Source organism: Pituophis catenifer, unplaced genomic scaffold (genome assembly GCF_029215685.1).
Source record: "Pituophis catenifer annectens isolate HBS135680 unplaced genomic scaffold, rPitCat1.0.hap2 SCAF_4, whole genome shotgun sequence".
In the NCBI taxonomy this organism is placed as follows: domain Eukaryota; kingdom Metazoa; phylum Chordata; class Lepidosauria; order Squamata; family Colubridae; genus Pituophis; species Pituophis catenifer.
This window is the reverse complement of record NW_027256884.1, coordinates 78,861,188-78,878,116: the sequence shown is the minus strand read 5'-3', so window position 1 is coordinate 78,878,116 and position 16,929 is coordinate 78,861,188.

The window sequence follows — 16,929 nt, the reverse complement described above, 5'->3', positions numbered from 1 at the left end:
AAATGTTGAATTTGTATTAAACAACTGTATTACATAATTACATAATTAACCAATGTGAGGATAGATATAAAAATAGATGACAATGCGAAGGGGTAGAATATAGAATAGAAGGGAAAAATTGAATTTGATTAAGATTAGAGATGAGGATGAAGGGTAATATTGGTTTTTAAAAAAAATAGATGAGGAATAAATATGGTAAAAAGGAAATATAGAAATTGTAAATTTAATTGAAATGACTAAACACTGTGTTGGAAGAAATATCCTTCTGGGTTCTGCTCCAAGTGGGGAAAAAGACACTGGAAACATGGAGACTGCTTGGAAAGATTGTTTAATGGTGGACAGGATCACATGGCTTGAGTTCCTGAACAGAAAAGGGGCAGATACAGTAAATCCTCGGGTTTTTATGCTCTCTCTGGCTTTGCATTTCTTGGGCCCCCGAAAGAGTATCCTGATTGGTTGTCAGACTCCCAGGGGGTGGGGGTCTTAGCTAGCCTTGCTGGCTGATGGTCACATGTGCTTCCCAGGTTACATGCTTCCCAGGTCACGTGTGGTGAGTTTCGGTTGCTAGATGGGGCCCATTGTGTTAGTTTCTGTTGCTGTTGTGTTGCAAATGTCCTTTGACAAAGGATTGACTTTCTGCCTCTGGCCCATTAACAAAGGGTGGGGGGCAGGAAGGTGGGAGCTGCTTTGTCTGTAAAATATGCTTCTCCATTTCTCATCCAGGGAAATATAATATTCTGCCTTTTTAATACTTCATTCTTCTAGGAAAGGGGTGGGTGCTAACCTCCTACAACTGTTTAAATTTGTGAACTGGCCAAATACTCTGTTCAAAGAAAATACGTTGTATGTTTGTATGTGTGTTTCTAATTATTGCTATTTATTCATATTTGTTCTCTTTTATTCTTTAAAGTTTAACAATTCATTCTTTATCTTAATATCTTTATATTTGTTTGGGGTTGGCTTTCTTCCCTTTCATCTTTTTTATTGTACAGCAATCTTTCTCCTCAAACCTACCACCTCTCTCTTTTCTTTCCTTCTTACTTTCTCTTCCCCCCCTCTTCTTCTTCTCCCTACTTCCTCTTCCTTTCTCCTTCTCCTCCTCTCTTCCTCCTTCTCTTACCCGCACTCCTACTCTAATTTCCCTTCCCTTCCTTCCTCCCTTCTCTTCCTTCCCTCTCTCTCCATTCTTCTTCCATCTCTCTTCTCCTTCCTTCATCCCTCTCTATTGCTGTATCCTTTTATGCATATGGACTACTCAGAGGGCTGAAAAAGTTATTTTTGACTGGTCCTCGCACTTTTGACCAGTCCTCGAACTTACGACTGTCCTCACAATTTACGTTTTTGCCCTATCTTGTCACCATGGTGAAGAGAAGCAGTTGTGAAATGAGTGACACGGTTGTTAAGAATGCTACAATGGGCATAAATGATGACCAGTCATAACTGCGAAGACCAGTCAAAAGTGCGAGGACCTGTCAGAAATCACTTTTTTTCAGCCCTCTGGGTAGTCCTTTTGTGTACAGGGACTACTCAGAGGGCTGAAAAGGTTATTTTTGACTGGTCCTCGCACTTTTGAACAGTCCTCGAATTTACGACTGTCCTCACATTTTACGTTTTTTGCCCTATCTTGTCACCATGTTGAAGAGAAGCAGTTGTGAAATGAGTGACATGGTTGTTAAGAATGCTGCACAGGCATAAATGTGAGGATGGTCATAAGTGTGAGGACCAGTCAAAAGTGCGAGGACCTGTCAGAAATGACTTTTTTCAGCCCTCTGAGTAGTCCCTATACACATAGCCATGGCCACCCGGTCACAAGACCAGCTACGGGACCGCCTGCTACCACCAATAGCCTCCCACCGGCCAGTACGCTCCCATAGAGAGGGGCTCCTCCAGGTGCTGTCGGCCAAACAATGTCGGCTGTCGGCCCCTAGGGGGAGAGCCTTCTCTGTGGGGGCACCTACGATCTGGAACGAGCTCCCCCCGGAGATACGGAGGATCCCGGATCTGCGCACCTTCCGCCGCGCACTTAAGACTCTTCTATTTCATCAAGCCAGCCTGGCCTAAATCTTCCCCCTTTTAAATGTGGAAATTTTAAATTTGTTTAATTATAGGGTTATGGGTAAGGCGTTTTAAATTGGGGAACCATTTTGGATTTAATTTTTCTTTTAAATGTATTTTAATGTTTATATTATATGTTTTTTAATCTTGGCTGTTCACCGCCCCGAGTCCTTCGGGAGAGGGGGCGGTATAAAAATTTAATAAATAAATAAATAAATAAATAAATAAATCTTTAATTTTAATAATTAAAATTATTAAATAAAAACAAATTATGATTCTTTTTATAATAACTTTTATATTGCTTTGTTTGATTGTGTGCCTCACAGAATTACTTCTTGTGAGATGGGGAGATATAAATTTGATAAATAAATAAAATCATATAAAACACAATTTCAGGTCCTCCAGGAAAGAAGTCACAGGTTCTGGAGCTTCTTCTCTTACCCATCCTAATGAAAGCTTTCTCAAATATTAAGGCATCTTGACTCTTTTAGAAAATATTTTGTCCCTTTTAAAATATTGCTGTATTGAGGTTTCAAAATATTGCTGTTCACTGCTTTCAGTCTACTATTTCTGTCAGAAAAATATGAGCTATAAAGGAGGGAGAGAGGGAAGGAAGGAGGGAGGGAAGGAAGGAAGGAAGGAAGGAAGGAAGGAAGGATCAAATTAATGCACAAGACAATTACAATATTGTTAAATGAACTAAATTGTTTCGATATTCTATGCTGGGCCTTTGTAAGATGTGTTGGCTTCTAGTCTTTCTAGGTTTGGATAAAGTATTAATGGCAATCTTTAAAGTTTTAAGTATTAACATTAAACATTTGACAATACCTGAGGGATTCTTCCATATATTCCTACCAGTGGTAGGATTCAAAATTTTTTACTACCGGTTCTGTGGGTGTGGCAGGTGGGTGTGGCATGGCTTGGTGGGTGTGGCAGGAGAAGGATACTGTAAAATCTCCATTTCCTCCCCACTCCAGGGGAAGGTTACTGCAAAATCCCCATTTCCTCACGATCAGCTGGGACTCAGAGAATAGATGGGGGCGGGGCCAGACAGAGGTAGTTCTCCAAACTACTCAAAATTTCCACTACCGGTTCTCCAGAACTGGTCAGAACCTGCTGAATACCACCTCTGATTCCTACCAGGATTTCAAGGGCATTGTCAGAGGCTATTCTTTAAAGACCAAATGAAATTTGAAATAAAAACAGACATGTGTTAATCAATGTTAGTATCTATATTCATGAAAGTCCTATATATGTATTGCATAACCCAACCTTTTATTACAATAAGAAATTTATAATTAAAATTATTGTGAAATATTTTTACATATTTAAACTTTAAAATAATCTCTCTCTCCCCACCCCTGTATATTTTAGTAAAGTCCTTTAGAAATCACAAAACAGGAAATCTAGTAAAATAATAAAACAAAAAAAAAATGGACACAATTTATTAGTGGTATTAGTGTCTTAGAATGTATTAAAATGTTTGGTATGGTTTAAAAAAAATCATTCAAAGCCTTCCTTAAAGGACCAAGCTTAATTACCACCAACCAAAAGGACATTTTTCTGGCAAGTCATATTAGAAGAAAAGCCTGTTAGAATAGTCAATCTGTGAAAATCTACAGCCAGCCTTGGATCATTATGGTTTCCTCTAATACAGGGGTATCAAACTCTATTTCATTGAGGGCCGCCTCAGGGTTGTGTTTGACCTCAGGGGGCTGGGGTGGGCATGGCCAGGGTGAGCATGGCCAGCTCGATGTCACTCATATTGGGGGCACCTGTGGTGGCCTAGTGTAAGGTGACCAGACGTCCCACTTCTGGCGGGACAGTCCCGCTTTTGAGCAATTTGTCCTGCGTCCCACGGCGTTTTAAAAAAGTCCCGATTTTTCATTCTGCCTCCTGAGTCCCGGCTGCCTCCTGAGTCCCAGCTGATGGCTAGAGGGAAAAAACCTGTTTAAACTCTTGCCGCGGGGCTTCAAAGGGCCGCCCTACGTTGATTAGCTCGGCTTCCCCCTCTCAGCTGATTTGCGCAGGGCTCTGCTCTTGCTAAATTGCTCAGCAGTTTTTTTTTTCTCTTTGTGCAAACCAAGCTCAAAACGAAACTGAAAGTAAAACAGGCGGTTGGCTTTGCTGTTTGCTTGCAACGTTGGAAAATTAGGCAGCAGATTTATTTTCCTTTTCCTCACCAAAAAAGGTAGGTGCAAACAATGGGAAATTATTTAGGGCAAAAGAGGAGAGTTCAAGATTTTAAAACACAAAAGAAAAAAAAGCTCTTTTTAACTAGGGAATTGTAATAATTGAGATACTATTAATTGTATACTGTGTTGAAAGCAGAAATGGTTAAGTTGTGGTTTGGAGGAATATATGGGGGAAATTATTTGGTTTATTATTATTGGTAAGTATAATTAATTGATTTGTAAGAAATTGGATTGCATGGAAATAATTGGAATATTCATGTTCATATTGATTAATATACAAAAAAGATAGTTATATAACTAATTGATTTATATTAAAATGTTGAATTTGTATTAAACAACTGTATTACATAATTACATAATTAACCAATGTGAGGATGGATATAAAAAGATGACAATGGGAAGGGGTATAATATAGAATAGAAGGGAAAAATTGAATTTGATTAAGATTAGAGATGAGGATGAAGGGTAATATTGTTTTTTTAAAAAAATAGATGAGGAATAAATATGGAAAAAAGGAAATATAGAAATTGTAAATTTAATTGAAATGACTAAACACTGTTTAAATTTGTGAACCAGCCAAATATTCTGTTCAAAGAAAATACATTGTATGTTTGTATGTGTGTTTCTAATTATTGCTATTTATTCATATTTGTTCTCTTTTATTCTTTAAAGTTTAACAATTCATTCTTTATCTTAATATCTTTATATTTGTTTGGGGTTGGCTTTCTTCCCTTTCATCTTTTTTATTATACAGCAATCTTTCTCCTCAAACCTACCACCTCTGTCTTTTCTTTCCTTCTTACTTTCTCTTCCCCCCACCCTCTTCTTCTCCTCCCTATTTCCTCTTCCTTTCTCCTTCTCCTCCTCTCTTCCTCCCTCTCTTACTGTCACTCCTACTCTAATTTCCCTTCCCTTCCTTCATCCCTCTCTATTACTGTATCCTTTTATGCATATGGACTACTCAGAGGGCTGGAAAAGTTATTTTTGACTGGTCCTCGCACTTTTGACCAGTCCTCGAACTTACGACTGTCCTCACATTTTACATTTTTGCCCTATCTTGTCATCATGGTGAAGAGAAGCAGTTGTGAAATGAGTGACATGGTTGTTAAGAATGCTGCACGGGCATAAATGTGAGGATGGTCATAAGTGTGAGGACCAGTCAAAAGTGCGAGGACCTGTCAGAAATGACTTTTTTCAGCCCTCTGGTTAGTCCTTTTGTGCATATGGACTACTCAGAGGGCTGAAAAAGTTATTTTTGACTAGTCCTCGCACTTTTGACCAGTCCTTGAACTTACGACTGTCCTCACATTTTACATTTTTGCCCTATCTTGTCATCATGGTGAAGAGAAGCAGTTGTGAAATGAGTGACATGGTTATTAAGAATGCTGCACGGGCATAAATGTGAGGATGGTCAAAAGTGTGAGGACCTGTCAGAAATGACTTTCCAGCCCTCTGAGTAGTCCCTATACACATAGCCATGGCCACCCGGTCACATGACCAGCTAGCCACGCCCACCCAGTCACATGGCCTCCAAGCCATGCCCACACAATAAGCCACGCCCACAATGGTGTCCCTCTTACCAATGTTAAAATCTGTTCACCTTACCCTATACACATAGCCATGGCCACCCAATCACATGACCAGCTAGCCACGCCCACAAAATAAGCCACGCCCACAATGTCCCTCTTTACCAATGTTAAAATCTGGTCACCTTAGCCTAGTGCCAAGGCAGAACTTCCCTCAGGCCCTCACTCACACTCACTATAATCGTTCTTCCTTCCTTCCTTTTCTTTTTCCTTCCCTTCTTTTTCCTTCCTTGCTCTCTTCCCATCTTTCCTTCTTTTTCTTTATCTTTCCTCTTTCTCATTCTCCTTTCCTGTCCCTTCTTGCATGCTCAAATGCAAAGGAGGAAACATTGTTTTGTTTTTAGTTTGTTTTGCTAGCCCTCTCCCAGCAAAAATGGAGCTCAGGGGTGCGCATGGTCCCCCATTTTTGGCCATGACGGCCCTCTGCAGCCCTCTGCCAGTGAAAACAGAGCCCCATTTTCACTAGCAGACAGCTGCAGGAGGCTGTTGCGGCCTAAAACGGGGCCTGGGATGGCCACATGCGGCCCTTCCGAGCTCCATTTTTGCTGGCAGAGGCACTGCAGGCCTGTCCTTTGCTGTTTCCAGGGCGGCTCCGCAGGCCAGATCTAAGCACGCCACAGGCCAGTTGTAGCCCGCAGGCCTTGGGTTTGACACCCCTGCTCTAATTGGTCATTGGTGAATGCATCTTTTATTTCAGACAAGCAGTCAATTTAAGTCTCTTGCAGCAACAACCTATTTTGTATTTTTGCTGAATCACAGACAAAGCCCCAATGCTTTGCCCTATGGTAGACCTATATACCTTCCCTGATCCTACATATCCTTTGAAAGTATGAAGATAAGATATAATAATGGAAAGTGTTAATTCACTTTCCTTCCATCTTTGAGTCAGAAAGTAAACATGTAAATAAAAATTGTCCTGCCTTACTTCCTACCTTTACACCCAGGTAATGAGGCCATAGAGCAGTGATGGCTAACCTTTTTGCCATTGTGTGCCAGGAGGGGGGGCGAGGGGTTGTGCACGCACATGCCCACACCCATAATTCTATGCACCCCACCCCCACGCATGCGTGCGTCCCCCCTCCTGGCACATGATGGCCCGGTAGGCCCGTTTTTCTCTCTCACCTGGCTCCAGAGCCTCTCTAGGAGTCTGGGGAGGGTGAAAATGGCTTCCCCCCTCCCGGAGACCCTCCAGAGGCCAGAAATGGCCCATTTGAAACTTCCAGTGGGACCAGAAGTTGGCAAACGGGCGGTTTTTGGCTTCTGGAGGACCTCCGGGAGGTTGGGGAAGGCCATTTTCGCCCTCCCCAGACTCCTAGAGAGGCTCTGGAGTCTGGGGACAGCAAAAAACAGGCTTTCTGGTCCCACCAGAGGTTGGCAAACGGGCCATTTTTTGCCTCTGGAGGGCCTCCAGGAGTTAGGGAAGGCCTTTTTCGCCATCCCCAGATTCTTAGAAAGGCTCTGAAGCCAGATGAGAAAGAAAAACGGGCCTTCTCTACCACCCTCGAGGCCCTCTGGAGGCAGGAAAGAGAAGGCCTGAAAATCAGCTGAGCTCGCGTGCCCACTGATATGGCTATGCATGCCACCCGTGGCATGTGTGCCAAAAGTTCGCCATCACGGACATAGAGAGTTACTCTGCTCCCATACTTGAATGTTAGGTAGGTAGAATGTAAGTTCCTTTCTTCTGCTGCTCAGAATCATCTATTTGTAGAAACCCACATTTCAGTTGTTCCCCTGGGCAGAGTGAGTGCCAGGGATTCCCCCCTCCCTCTATTTTGCCTACCTTACAGAATATATTCATGGTTATCATAGCAAGAAGGGGGACCATCCAGGAGATACATAATTTCTATTACTGGGTTGGAAATGACATAATTTCTAAAAAAGCTCTAGGTATAAAGTAACCTTTTGATCTCCTGGAAGAGTTCAATGTTCTATCAAAAGTTCAGTATAAAAGCACTGCTTCCCCAGTTCTGCATATCTTCCAAGCAATCATGTAATTCAAGCAAATATGCCAAGCAACACAGAAGACCAGAGGGGAGCATTCTAATATGCAAGAATAATTGGGGAGAAAGCCCCCAAGATTAATGTTTATCCCACCTATAACATCAAAGAACTGGAGAATGATGATAATATAAAGCAATGAGCTTGTAGCATTAACTGGCAGGAAATCCAGCCTGTCTTGGCAATGTAGGGTGGTCAACATGCAGGGACTTGCAGGGCTCACTGAGGAGGAACCACAGAAACAGTAACTGGATCTTTTTATCAAAAGAGACAAATGTTAATTCATGAGCTTAAGGATCACATAAAGAAACTAGTGAGCTTACTAATGGGACATAGCAGTTTCGTTTCTAGCTAGGTTGTTATTCCAAAGCTAGGAAAAATAAAAAGAAATAGCCTGCACAATCAAGTCATTTGAGCTTATACCCACAACCAAAATAGTCATAGAAGTAGAGGACCTGGTGACCAATCAGAAGGGCATGGTCCCACTGGAGATCTACCAGGCTAATAAGACTTCAACATATTGCCAGATTCCAAGTGCTCCTTCTCAGTGTGCTTTAGAATGTCGTCTTGTGGTCTTCTATTAAAATATGAGTGAAAATATTTTTGTTTATGCCTGAACACCTTTGTTCAAATTCAGAGTGAAAATGAGATGGAGGATATGTAACACACACAGCTCCAAAAACTCTGTTTAATACAAACAGACCCCTTTCAAAATGCAGGCTTTAACCACAAATGTCCTTATGAGCCTGCTATGAATTACAGAGATTAAACAAAGTCTGACAAGGGTTGGCAATCAGCCCAGAAACCAAGTTGTAACAAAAAACTCACTCTCAAAATGCTCTGCTGGAGACGTTGTTTCCAGCATCATTTGCTATCTGTGTGGGAACTTAAATAGGCTAAGGGAGTGGCCAATTAACCCCAAGCCTTACTCTCGAGGACACCTCCTCCTGAGTAGCCACTCCTGCCTTTTGGCAGCCCTGCATGCTCGAGCATTGAGAAGAGGCTCCTACACTTCACTCTTTTCACTTGAAGGAGCCTCTGGAGGTTCTGAAGGCCCTGGCTGAGTCTCTGCCTCTGGCATCACATCCTCTTCAGCCTCCTTGCTGTCCGACTTGAGCGCCGGCTGCACAGGCTGCTGGCGCGACACCACACCAGCCTCATCGTCGTCGGGATCAGCCACAATCTGCGCAGGCTGCTGGCGGGCCACAACAGCAAGCAAGAGATGCAGATATCATTTAACATCACCAAACAAACGTTGATTTCATGAAATAGAGAAAAATTCTGTACAATTCATGGTTAATTCAACAGTAGCAGGGAAGAATGTTCAAGATTGAAGTCCACTGAAGCATGACCTTTGTCATCTCAACTTCTTTTATACCCAAAGGCAGGGGTGAAATGCTCCCAGTTCGGACCAGCTCGGACGAGTAGGTAGTGATGGCGGCGGGCAGTTCGGAGAACCGGTAGCAAAAATCCCTGCCCTCGCCCCCCATGCCCAGCTGAGCCCCGTGATCATCAGAGCCTTTTTTTCCTTTTAAATGGCTCTGACCAGCCAAGCTCTGACATCCCAGCTAAGTTGCCTGCTAATCAGGCAACTCAGCTTGGATCGCCAGAGCCATATAAAAGAAAAAAAGTTTCTTTTTTTCTCCCCTCCCCCCCCAGCCTCCAGCTTGCTTACCTTAGCTGCTGATCACATGACGGATTGCAATCCATGCATCAGCAAGCAACTGAATCTCCCTGCCTGCAAATCAAGCTCATCGGTGAGCAGCTCTTTCTGCCTGACTGCCTTCCTGCCTAGACTTCTGGACTTCAACTCCCAGCAAAGCTGGCTGAGGAATTCTGGGTCCACAAGTCTTAAAATTGCCAAGGTTGGAGACCCCTGTTCTATTGGGTAAGTTTTTTTCCCCTTTGGGAGCTTTAAAAAAAATAGTTAATTGGGTTTTTTTTTAGTTGTTCTTTTTTCAGACCTAGCCATTTAAAGTTTAGGAAGTTTTAAATTTAGCTGCTTTTATATAAAAATAAAAATAAATTAAAATAAAATAATATTTGTGCAGCTTTCTGAGATTTAGTGTGTTTCTGTAGTGTTTCACTCTAACTACACAAACACACAAAATCTCACAAAGCTGTAAGTGGAATTTTGTGTGTGTAAAGTGTGAAAGTTGGTTTTTTGGGCTTTTTGTGGCTGTGTGAGGTTCCTGCTTGTTGCAGGGGCCATTTTGGGTCTAGCACAGCTGCTTTTACATTGTGGATGAGCCAGTTGTGTTGTGTTGTGTGTGTGTAAAGTGTGAAAGTTGTTTTTTGGGGCTTTTTGGGGCTGTGTGAGGTTCCTGCTTGTTGCGGGGCCATTTTGAGTCTAGCACAGCTGCTTTTACATTGTGGGTGAGCCAGTTGTGTTGTGTTGTGTTTTGTAGGTTAAAAAAGGGCAAAGAAGTGACATTGACTTGGCCACGCCCACCCAGTCACCTTACCACCAAGCCCCGCCCACTAATTAAGCCACGCCCACAGAACCGGTAGCAAAAAAATTTAGATTTCACCCTGCCCAAAGGGCTCTCAAGGATTAGTATTGTATTTTGTCAACTTCAAAGTGCTGCTATTAACAAGAGGTTCTTCATGGTTTGCAATCATACTATCTAAAATAATACTCTTCCTTTATGTGCCTTCCTATAGCCTAAAACAGAAACCCTGTTCTCACCCACTCCCATGCTGAGAGGGACTGACGAATTGTGTAGGAGCAGACATTTTTAGGGTAGCCCCTCAGCTTCTGAATACCCTCCACAGTGTACCAAAGACATTTTGGTTCTCCAGACCTTTACATATACTGGTATTCATATTTTGAATGAATGCATTATAACGAAGTTTTCTAATCAATTCTATTTACTTTTAATGTTCATATACTATATTTTAAATAAGGCTTCTATTTTTAAATTCCAAATTATGTTTTTAAAGTGTGCAAATTTTTTTTAGTGCTTGAAGTAGATTTGCTTGCAACAAAACTGAGCCAAAGAGAAAACCCTTGAATATAAGTAAATAATTGTTTTCTTATAATCTTTTCACTTCCAAGTAATAATAAAACATGTAATAGGGTTTAGTCTTTTAAAAATATAAGCAATTTCTTATCTCACCCTTTGGCTAAATAAAATTCCTATGTAATTACTTTCTAAAGTATGATGCATATGTATTAAATGTTTAACAGCTTGTAATCTATATATATTTCTAAAGCTTTTACTCTGGGCTCTTGACCCCCAAAGGCCTAAAATGTAATGTATCCATAACTATCATTTGGATCCTTTTCAGTTAAGATTGCTAGATGCTGTTCCTATCACAAACACGTTAGAAGACACTCTACATCTCAACAGTAGCAGCACTTGGCTCAGTTTGGATTCCAGGATTAAGATAATTTGGATCTGGTTAGTACTTGGAAGGCAGACTACCAGAAAGTACTAGAGTTTTAGATTGGATTGAGAAAGTTGGGGGGGAAACATTATGAAAGAAAGCATACAGTTGCCAAGAAATCTGTACTGGTAGTTAATTAAGAGTCAAGTTTGATTCAAAGAGCTTTTGAAGTCAACCTACCTCTATTTTATATAGACACCAAGAGTCATCTTATAGGTGACAGAGGCACATACCCGTATTTTTCGGAGTACAAGATACACTTCCCCCCCCCAAAAAAAAGTGGGTAGAAAACTGTCCATCTTATACAGCGAATGCTTTTAAAAGGTAAAAAAAAAAGGCTCTGACAATCACAGCTATGACATGCGATTGTCAGAGCTTTTTTTTTTACTTTTAAAAGCATTTTTTTACAACCTATTCAGGCGAATGGGTTGTAAAAAAAATGCTTTTAAAAGGTAAAAAAAGGCTCTGACTATCACAGCTGTGGCGCGCAATCATCACAGCCTTTTTTTTACTTTTAAAAGCATTTTTTTACAACCTATTAGGGTGCCACAGCTGATCACACACATCCTGTGCATGGTTCTACTTACCCCATGCCTCCTTTTGGTGTGCACTGTGCATGCACACCTCGCATTTGGTGCATGGTGGGCACTGTGCATGCACATGCTCAGCATGCATTTGGCACGCAGCGTTCATGCGCAGCCAGCAAACCAGTAGTAAACCAGTTCAGATTTCACCACTGATGCACAGACTGCTTTCAGTTTCTCTTTCTCCACACAGAATCAGAAGCTGCAGACTAAGACATGCCCTGGCTCCAGTCTGTCTCAGCTTCCAATTGGCTGATTTAGTTGCTATGCCTATTCATTGGCTGACCTTGTTACCATGTCTTCCCAGTCATGAATATTCTGACAGATTTTTTTTTCTTGTTTTCCTTCCCAAAAGCTAGGTGCGTCTTATAGTCCGGAGAGTCTTATACTCCAAAAAATATGGTATATACAATTACTCTTAAGTGGGGCTATCATCAACTGAAGGTCATTTGGGCATATTCTGGGATTAGTGGAACAATTTATAATAGCTTGTTTATGAGTCAAAGATTCAGTTTGACATTGCCACAGCTGAGACACTTGTGTCATACAAGAAAGTTTTGTTTTCTTTAATAGGGATAATGACATTATTTGAGATCAGAAAAAAGGATAGTTGGTCAAATAGTTCAAGAACCACTGAGTTATTAAAAACAAAATGCTTTCATATACTATGTCTTAAAATTTGATCATCACCAACCTCAATTAAGCAAATTACAACTTGTTTGGGTTTGGGTGTCATATAGTTGTGATTACTTCAGAACCGGTTTAGTATAGTAGTTAAGGTGCTGGCCTAGAAACCAGGAGACTGTGAAGTGTAGTCCCACTTTAAGCATGGAAGTCGGCTGGCCAGTCACTCTCTCTCAGCCCAACTCACTTCCCATGGTTGTTGTTATGGGGAAAATGGAAGGAGGAAAGAGTATTATGTATGTTCCCTTGGTTATTTATAAAAATAGCAAAGCAGAATAAAAATCAAGCTAATTAATCAATCTAAACAAGTGAAAATTCCTGAACTCCTAATTTATGCTGTTTGTGAAGGAAGAACAGCAATCCCTAAACCGCCCCTCCTGAGCCCTTTATGGTATTTGTATCTCTAACCTACCTTATTAAAATCATATAAGATGGCAGATCATATTCCATCCCAGTATAAAATTAAGACATTGTTTCAAGCAGTAAAATGTTTGAGCCTTGTGTTATGCAATAGCAAGCATTAAAAAGCATTGAAATGGCAAATCACTGGTAATCTTGGATTTTCCAGCGGGGAATTCTCATATTTAATTTTCCAACATGATACTATGCGAATTTGCATTTCATGAGGGGATTTCCAGTCATATGCATCAGCTGTGAACAGTTTGCATTTCTGACTTTATGTTGCAATACTAGTTCCTATTTCTATTTTTGAACTATCTCAAGTGAGAAAAAATGTTCAGGTTTCTTCTGTTTAACAAAATAAAGATACTATATGAAGATAAATCCAGAAACAAACCAATTTTTATTGATGCTATTGTTGATATGGCCCAAGGGCTAATCAATAAATAAAGATTGAGATTGATGCTATTGTACAGGGCCTCTTCCATAAGATAAAACAACAATTCAAACAATAATCATACTCTTCAGATGCACTTGAGTACTTTTTACCTTCATATGTATTTCTTCAAATATAAAGCAAGGAATGCATTATATTTGTTAGATGCAGAATTGTTTATGGAGTTCCAGGTTTCAGGACTAAAGTTGGCCCTGGTTAGGCAGCCGGCCAAGTTCAGTTATGAACCTCAATAAATACTTTATTAAGCATTCCTTCAATTTAATCTATCCTTTACACTAAAGCCAAAGGGTAAAGTAAACTCTTTTCTGTGTGTATGTGTATGTGTGTGTGTCTTTGAGTAGGCGTTAGTCCTGGAGACTGCCCAGACAAGTGGGCAAGATTTTGGAAGTCCTTTGCCTTCTGAGAAAAAGCAACTGGCCCAAGGTCACACAGCTCTCACTTTGTGCCTGTTGTGGCCCCGCCCTCCGAGCCTATCTTATCGGAGGAAGGCTCCGAACACGAGGGAGAGGAGTCGGCCAGGCCTCCCTCTCCAGGCCCCTCCCCTCTGGCACTGCCTCAGGTGCCGGCCGAGGAAGAGGAGATTAGCCAGGAGCCAGGTGTCTCCGATGAGAGCGAGGGAGGCGATCTGTCGTTCCTGGATCCACGCCAACGAAGGCGTGATAAACGGTTGCAGCAGTTAAGGAGGCGTGCCAGGGATTATAACTGAGTCACTGGACCACACCCCAGAGACTATATAAGAGAGTGTGGTGGCTGTTTAAGACTCTGTGACGAACAAAAACTAACTCTGGCTAGTCACTTGAACAATGCCTAAATCTGCCGAAAGTTTCTTGTTTTGAACTGGACTATTTGCAAATTGTATGTATTTCTGTTTATCTGGTGAAGTAAAGCCCTTGGCAGTCGGTGCTCGTATTGCTGCCAAGTTTCTGATAACAACTTGTGTGCGTGCCAAGTGCTTCCTTAACCCTCGGCTGGTTGTGTGTGTGTGTGTGTGTGGAGACGGGGACAGAACAGTGCCCAACCTGGAACTAGAACTTATACTAGTGCCTCAACCAATTAGATGCTTTCAATAAAGCATAGATATATTAAATATATAGTGCAAGTGTACATTGAGTTGCATAAGCTATTGTCCCCTCCTGCAAACCCATTTTTTTCTTGCTTAATTTGTCAGAGAGTCAAAGCATCTACATTTCGTTCCAGTTGCTCCTCTTTTGGGGATGAGTTCAGGTAATCAATCCAGCTGTAGTTAACCACCGATAAACCCCTAGGGGAGATACCTGATCTTAGGAGGAGTATCAGCATCTTCAAAATAATCTTACCACTACAATCAATGATATCAATTCATTTTGATAGCCAGTGAGGACAGCCTGGGTTATCCCAGGAAATGGTGATACAGCAATGGCTGAGCTATGCAAAAAAATCCTAGTGAAGAAAGGCTCCAAGGTATGGTGACCATACTTTATTGGAAAAAATAAAGGACAAAGGGGGGCAAAGTGGAAAAAAAAACATAAGAAGAAAAAAAACTGTATAATTTTGCTTTACAAAGCAAAATTCAACAGCAGAACCAAGTAAAACTTTACAAAACTCACATTTTAGTAAAAATGCCTAAAATCAAACAGTATATGTTCAGTATATTTATTTTAAAAACACAATTCAATTTCTCAGAAAAATGTAATAAATGATCCAAAGGTAGAATATTGTATATGCTTTGAGGCTGCAACTGGACAGTGTTGGAATAATATTGTGATCATGTTGCAATTAAAGATGAGTTAAACATTTCTCATGAGCTGAGGATGAGATGGAGACTCTGTCCTAGGATGTGGCAGAAAAGAGATATTTCCAAAGCATGATTTTGCTGCGTTTAGATGAAAAGAAGAAAAGACTTTAAAGGACTATATTCTCTCTTTTATTCATCAAACATGAAACTTGGTCAACTGAACATTCAAAAATGCATCACAAATACCATTGACTGGTGCTAATGGTTGATATGGGTTGCTGCCAGCATCCTAGGTATCAACCAAGTACCTTCTTAAAATGTACGATGTTCCAAGTAGTGCAGTTTTTTGCAGTTCCGCTGGTGTTATTGCAGTTCCGCTGCAATTTGTTGATGTATTTTATAAAATTCTTGGACATGGTAACAAGTGCCCCGATGACAGTGGGTATCACTCTTATATGTTTCATCCATAGCCGTGTAGTTTCAATGGCCAGGTCGCGATATTTCATGATTTTTTCCAGTTCTTTTTCTTCGACTCTGGCATCTCCTGGTACCGCAATGTCAATAAATCGTACGTTTCGGTTTTCGACAACTGTGATATCTGGCATGTTGTGTTCCAAGTGACAATCTGTCTGTATTCAAAAGTCCCACAACCTTCTCATTTTCTATAACTTTTTCCACTTTATGTTCCCATGACTTTTTGGATACAGGCAAGTCGTAAAGAGAAAATACTTTAAAGGACTATATTATTATTATTATTATTATTATTATTATTATTATTATTATTATTATTATTATTATTATCATCATCATCATCATCATTATCATTATCGTTATATTATTATTATTATTATTATTATTATTATTATTATTATTATTTAATCTTTAGTGAGATTCACAGCCTTTGAGGCTGGTTAATAGCTCAGCAGTTTGAGCCCTAACCAAGGACCTAGGAACTGTTAAGGTATCGTTGGAGGATGTAAGCTGTTCCGAGTAAGGTGGTTTTTTGTAGAGTCAAAATGTTCAAGTCCGGTAAATTTAGAATTTCTAAATAGCGGGGTAGCCCTTTGGGTATTGCCCCAAGGGCTCCAATTACAATCGGGACAACACACAATTTCTTTTTCCACAGTCGCTCAACTTCAATTTGCAAGTCCCGGTACTTTGTGATTTTTTCTTGCTGCTTATCTTCAATCTGTGCATCACCAGGTATTGCAATGTCAATGAACCATACTTTTTTCTTTTCAACTATTGTTATGTCGGGTGTGTTGTGGACCAAGTGCCTGTCAGTCTGAATCCTGAAGTCCCACAAGATCTTGAGTTTCTCATTCTCTAAAACTTTCTCAACCTGATGTTCCCAGTGGCTTTTGCTATACTCAAATCCAAACTTCTAGTACAATTTCCAGTGAATGATCTTAGCAACGCGGTCATGGCATTGTAGGTAGTCAGTTTGTGAAATTATTATTATTATTATTATTATTATTATTATTATTATTATTATTATTATTATTATTATTATTATTATATGCAGATGCTTGCTCCATCTTGCATGATATTGAAAACAGAAGTGAAAACTTAGTTAATACACTTCCTCTTTATGGAATGAAATAAATTAATATCCTTTCTCTTCATGTTTGGCTTTTTAAAACAAGGACCTTCCTGATTTGAAAGGAAAGACAGTAATCTCAAGGAGAGTATTTCTGTTTTTTGTTCCACTAACTTAACTATGAGAAAGATCCAACTCACTCTAGGTTTGCCAGCATTACAATTCCTTTGCACCTACACTTTCCTCAAGCAATGCTGTGATTTGGTTTCTACAAGGTTAGATATCCACAATCTCAAACCGCAATCATCCTATCCTCTTCGCCCCACT